At 39.0% G+C, this 6,612-nt stretch overlaps 1 pseudogene; it reads left to right on the top strand.

Annotated features, from left to right (window-relative positions):
- On the top strand, positions 1,727-3,413 carry LOC109847408 (annotated as a pseudogene).

Genomic DNA, 6,612 nt, shown 5'->3' with positions numbered 1-6,612 from the left:
CTTGCACTGTTATTAGTAGTTGTTCACGTTTCCTGTTCATGATTCATGACACTGTTACATAGTATTCATTGCATTATACCCTGCTATAGTTGAGAATCGCGAGTATGGCTTGACTGTAGTGACCCGTGAGATATGAGTTGTTGACTTGGACTTGGGATGGAAAGGTCTGGGTTCATGCTATCGGATATGTTGTTGTTTATTTCCAGGCTCGCACCAGTGAATCGTTTCGCACTGGGGTGGGTCTGAGGAGTAGTGATTGGATATGTTTATTGTTATTTCCAGGCTCGCACCAGTGAATCGTTTCGCACTGGGGTGGGTCTGAGGAGCGGTGATATTGTGATTATTGATTATTTCCAGGCACGCACCAGTGAATCGTCTCGCACTGGGGTAGGTCTGAGGTACTAGTGAGATGTGGTTGTTAACCAGATATCCGATAATATGAACTTTGACTCTGTGAGAGATGTAAACCAGTGACCTGTATAGAATGGCTAGTTACATGACCTCATTCTTGGCTAAGTATGAATTCTTGTGAGAGGTAGTCCAGTTGTGTTTCTTTTTATACATAGATCGGGATTAATATTTAATTATTTACAATTCGAGACATATGGTATATACATGAGGGTTTCCTTGTTTGGATTATTTCGCTCGACGTACTACGTCTCGAGTTGTAGATTTTTAAGTATTAATTCCATCTATTGTATAACCTTGTTGCTTGGATGATTGTTCTGATCGTTAGCTGCATGTTTTTGTTACCTGAATGATTTACGGATTCTTATGATATCATGTGGATTGCATGTTGATTTTGTTAGATTACTAGTTGCATGTTCTTTTGTTATTTCGGTTTTCGTATCGTTTTCCGCTTGTGTTTCCGTTCGTTCTATTCTTTGTGGGGTCGGGTCTTGCCGTGTGCCCTGCACCCTGACGTACATCTGTTTTCTCTGGTGTACGTCAGACTTAGAAGAAGAACAGGTTCAGCTTGGAGATGCGCCAGAGCCGGGTATTCTCAGCAGGAGTATCTTGTAGACGAAGCAGAAGAAGAGTTGAAGCTCAGTTATTCCTTTTAGTTTATTTTCGTAGCATTTCCTTTTCCGCCTGATCATTGTATTTTATATTCTCCAGTATTTCATTCAGATAGTTTGTATAAGGGCATGTTTGGCCTGAATATTATGCCTGGATGATCATTTCAGTTGTGATATGTATCTTTTAGTTCTGAGTTGTTTATTATATTCTCATTACTATGATCGGGGACATGTGCCTTCGTTTGTATTTTTTATGACGCTTAGCGTATTAGATTGAGAAGACGGGGTCTAGCACTTATCTCTTATCAGTTTAATACATCGCGGGCTTGCTCGCGTCCCGATTCCCTGGTATTTTGGGAAGCGGGGCGTGACAGGTCTCCAACTTTCCGCAGCCACTTGTAGTCCCCATCATTAGCAACGCCTGCCTCAAAGTCAACGAAATCCCCGAAGAGGAATCCAGGTTTGACTATCGGTTTATGGCTCAGGTTCTCAAGTCTAGGGTCCGTAACCAATATCCTAAGAGTTTCGGGAGAAGCTTAAGTGATTAGTTCCACACGGCTCGTCTCCGTAATTCGGAAAACAGGGAGTTCTCGGCACAGGTTGAATGTCATGTTCAGATCCACACCACATTCGTGCCCAAAATGATGGCGAAAAGGGAGAGGCTCGCTGGTGTGACACACTGCAAAAATAAAGAAAGAAGTTAGACAATGCAAAGGTAATCAAACGCGGAGATCGAGTCTCGCGTCAAAAATCTTAGACGCGGAGATCGAGTTTCGCGTCAAAAATCTTAGATGCGGAGATCGAGCCTCACGTTAAAAATCTTAGACGCGGAGATCAAGCCTCACGTCAAAAATCTTAGACGCAGAGATCGAGTCTCATGTTAAAAATCCTAGATGCGGAGATCGAACCCCGTGTCGAAAATACTAAACGACAGAGTCCAGCTCTGCGTTATCGAAATGAGTCTCCTCGTTGATTCAAAAATAGGAACTCGCTGCAGCGAGTTTAACGACAATAAAAGTCATACTCACCACCGATTAGAGGGATTTGAGGCAGCGGCACGCTCGCCTGAGTCACGGCACCACCGTTCGACGCAGATGCCGACGAACCCTGAGCCAAGGCGACATCGGATTTGGAAGGTCGAGAGACGGTCTTCTTCTTGGGCGCCATTGATTTCAGTCGAAGGAGAGGAAGAATCGCTTTTGCTGGAGATGAGAACGAAAATTTTCGTTAAAGTTTTAAGAAGGGTCGAATGACTCTTGATTCGACCCCCTACTGTCTATTTATAGACAACTATGAGCTGTCAAATCGGAACGAGATTCTAGGCTAGAATCCCGCCCAAACTCGATCTCAGCGATCGAGTTGGTTGAACTTCCAAACGCGAGGCTCACCCACGCGTTCAAACTCTCGAGCGCAGAGTTCACCCACGCACGTTCTAATTCCCAAGCGCAGACTTCACCCACGCGTTCCAATCATGCATTTAGACCGCTATAATAGCAGTTTCTCGACTACCAAGGCTACAGCACAGCCCCAAATAAATAAAAGAAGAGCTAACAGCGATCTTCAAGGTGACCAAAGCCGAGAAGAAACAGACGACTCCGCTGTGGAGTCTATTGAATGAGTACAGATAGATTACAATCAACAACGTTAAAATCATCTGGCTTGATCCGGCGCACAACTCATTCTTCTAAGTGGCTTAACATTCCCACCAAGATTAATAAAGCCAGAAGCTGCGCATAATTCATTCTTCTGAATGGCTTAACATTCCCACCAAGATTAATGAAGCCAGGAGCTGCGCATAATTCATTCTTTTGAATGGCTTAACATCCGAACGAAGATTAAATGAAGACACGAGCCGACGCGCCACTCATTCTTCTAAATGGCTTAACATCCCAACCAAGAGTAATGATGATATTGCTAAAATCGTCACCACCAGTTGAGCTGATCAAGAAAGGAGATAAAGTGGATTCCTCTGAGGCTGCCCTCCTGACTAAACTTAGGATAAAGTCCCTCTCATGTGGGCTTGTGATTCTCTCTGTCTATGACAATAGATCTGTTTTAAGCCCAGAAGTACTCAACCTCACGGAGGATGACCTCGTTAACAAGTTTACAGCTGGTGTTTCTATGGTTGCTTCGCTGTCCTTGGCTCTCTCTTATCCAACTCTTATAGCTGCATCTCACATGTTCATCAATGCCTACAAGAACATCCTTGCGGTTGCGGTTGACACTGAATACACCTTCCCACAAGCTGAGAGGTTGAAGGAGTATCTAAAGGATCCAAGCAAGTTTGCTGTTGCTGTCATCTCTGTTGCTTCTGCCACCTCTGAAGAAGAAGAGAAAAAGGACGAGCATGTCGATGAGTCTGACGATGACTTGGGATTTAGTTTGTTTGACTAAGTTCATTGTCATCAAGACTCAAAAGTCACGTTGTTTGGTTCGGGGTAACATAATTTTAACGTTACAACAACCAGGTTCGCGACGTCTTCAAATCAGACGGAGTGAACAGTTAACCCACTAAATTTTGGGATCCAAAGTATTCCGAAAATTAGTCCTAGTCAATCGCGAACTTTCGTAAACTTTGGAGGGGGTTCTGTAGGCTATCTAAAAATCACTATGGATAGTTGATCCCCATTAAGTTCCAACAATGGAAGTTACAATCAGATAGCTTTCATGCCAACAAACGAAAGTTGCAAATAGAGGATTTCTCACATAGAGCGAGAAGAGTTACAAATCAATGACACTTCCGACAACTGGTGAAAACTCTATTCAGCAGTCTTCACAATCTACAGTGAAAGTTACAATCTAACGACTTTCACACCCCATAACAGCTAATGCGAGGATTATTGAGCAATGGTCCTTGCAACGCTCTACAGAAGAAGTTACAAATCAACTAGCTCCTTCTAAAACGCGGAACTCATCTTCGCGTTACAATTCTTGAAACGTAGGCGACCCCCGCGTTTCCAAGCTGCAACAAACAAAACAAGAGCGGCCCTCGTGTTCTTGATGTTCAGTCAACACCCAACCTCACGTCTCAATTCCAAGACGCGAAGTTGGGGTTTTGAACGCCAGATTGGGTGTTTGACTCATTCAAATATGAGTCGAACAGTTTCAGAACTATTTTCCCAACGATCTGAGGAAATCACGCCCACTTAAGAGCGGATTTAGAGGGCAGTTACAACCTCTTATCCACCTATAAAACCTCAACAAACTCAACCGAGTAGGAGGTTGGATTTTTCAGTATCTAAACCGCACGAGGAGTCTGGGAGCTGGGGATATTCTCTGGAGATAGCAGAGGCAAATTCTTGCAAATAGTGATTTAAATCAGATTCAGATGATCAAATCTAAAAAGAATCCTTCAGCAACAGAAAATCTGCTTGGTCATTAACCGAATTTTCGGTTCTAACAACTCTTTTTACAGAGTTCTAACTCGTTCTGAGTTCTAAAACTCGTTAAGAGTTATTCATCAAACTTTCCACAGAAGTTCATCGTTCCCACAAGATAAAAGACGGTCAGATCGTCAATGGAGAGCAAATTCGATGTAAGCAATCGAAGGAGGCACTCCATCGCTACCTTAAAGAACCCAGTTTTAAACAAAGGGGAGAATCAAATTCGTTCTCCTCTCTTTTGTAATCAGGAAATCCAAATTGTAATTACTTGATGCGGCATAATTATGTACCAAAATTACAAGTGCACAATTTATCAAGTTATAGTATAAAAAATATCGATCCCACGAGGAAGGTGATTTTAAGAGATTATTAGAAATGATTCTTATGTTTTGTGCATGACAATTAGGAATAAAGAATAAGTGTGATTGTGATGAGTGGTTGTTTTGATTTATGTGCAAGAGATAATAAATTGAATTTTAGAGAAGAAAGAATCAAAGAATAAATGAAATCACAAGGCAAGAAATATGAATTAATAAAATCAAGAAATAAAACTAAGAATGAAAAGAAAATTTAAGAAAGTCAAGATGGAGGATTCAAAAGAGGTAAGAAATCTAGAATATAATCCACTAACCAATTTCAATTATAAAATATAAACTATTCTCTTTTTATCATATTTCAACTTAGATTTATTAAGCATAGATTATCAAACCATTTAAGGAAAGTGTAACCTATCAAATTATCATCTAAGTTAAAATTACTATTCATGATAAGAACAACAACATGATAATAATCCTAGAATTCATAAGCATAACCTATCAAACCATTTAAGGAAAGCATAGATTATCAAATTCTTCTTCTACCGATTAGTTCTCTAGTTGATTATCCTAAACATGAACATTTTAAGTACAAGAGAATAATTCATACAATATAAAGGAAATTAGACTAGTTTCATACAATTCTAAGATTCCTACAAGAATTAAATTCACATCTTAAGAAATAAAAACAAGAAAAAGAAGACTAATTACAAAATTAAAAAGAAAAGAAAAATCTAAACTATGAACAAGAAATAAATCTAATTACAAAGAAAATAAAAATCTAAACTACAAAATAAATTGCAGAAATTAAATGCAAGAAAAATAAATCTACTCTACAAATTAAAGTGCAAAAAGAAATAAAAAAGACAAGAAAATAAATCTACACTACAAGCATGAATTTAAATCTAACTAATAAGCAATAATAAAGAAATTACTAAAAAGAAATAAAAGAGAAAAGAAATGCAAACCTTCAAATTGCTCTTCATCTCCATCCTCATCATTCAACAAAGAGGAGAAAGAACAAATTTAAAGAGGAAAAAATTATTTTTATTAATTGCAACTAAAGTTACAATTTTTGGAAGGCCTTCTCAATTAAGAGTAGCCCTCCTCTCCAAAAGGAGTTTACAAAATTTTCACACCTCTAACCCCTCACTCTCTACCCCTATTTATAGTAATCTTCAATGAATATGAGCCATTGGATTTGTCTTGAGCCCCAAGCAACAATCTCCACCTTTGATTTATTTGATTTTCAAAAGAAAATCAAAATCCAATTCTTGAGCCCATGTTCACTTGATTTTCAAAAGAATTTTCTTGCAAATTCCAAGCCCAAGTCCGGTCACAATTTCGGCCCAACTCTTTGCTGTGATTTCAACTCCACCTCAAGTCTGGTCATGGAGTGTTTAGCTATTTCATTTTCAAAAATTGAAGCAATCAAGTCCACTTAGAGTTTCGGCCCATTCAAGTGATGAGCATTTGATTTTCAAAAATAAAAATCCGGCCCACTCTTCATTTGTTTGAGAAAGAATGCAGCAGGTCCAAGTCCGGTCATTTGATGAGTTCGGTCACTGTAGCAATTCGTAATTTTTTGCATAAAAGCCCAACTCATTTCACTCTTTGCATCCAAGTCCATTTCATTCCAACTTTGCATAAAAATCCAATCTTGTTTGCATCCGGTCTTGTTTCCCTTGTGTAATCTTTTTGCTTTGGGCCTTCACAAATTCGAAAATTTCACTTTGGCTTCTTGAATCATTTATTCATTTAATCAATGGATTTTTGTTGAGAGATGGGAAGTTGAGATTTATTCTTCATTAACCTGTAATTAAAGATAAAAACAGTTATTAGTGATATATTTATTCATATAAAATAGATAATGAGGATATAAAATTGTAATAAAAT

This window comes from Asparagus officinalis, chromosome 7 (genome assembly GCF_001876935.1).
Source record: "Asparagus officinalis chromosome 7, Aspof.V1, whole genome shotgun sequence".
Lineage (NCBI taxonomy): Eukaryota > Viridiplantae > Streptophyta > Magnoliopsida > Asparagales > Asparagaceae > Asparagus > Asparagus officinalis.
The sequence above is the reverse complement of the archived record's forward strand: the minus strand, read 5'-3'. Positions and strand labels throughout refer to the sequence as shown.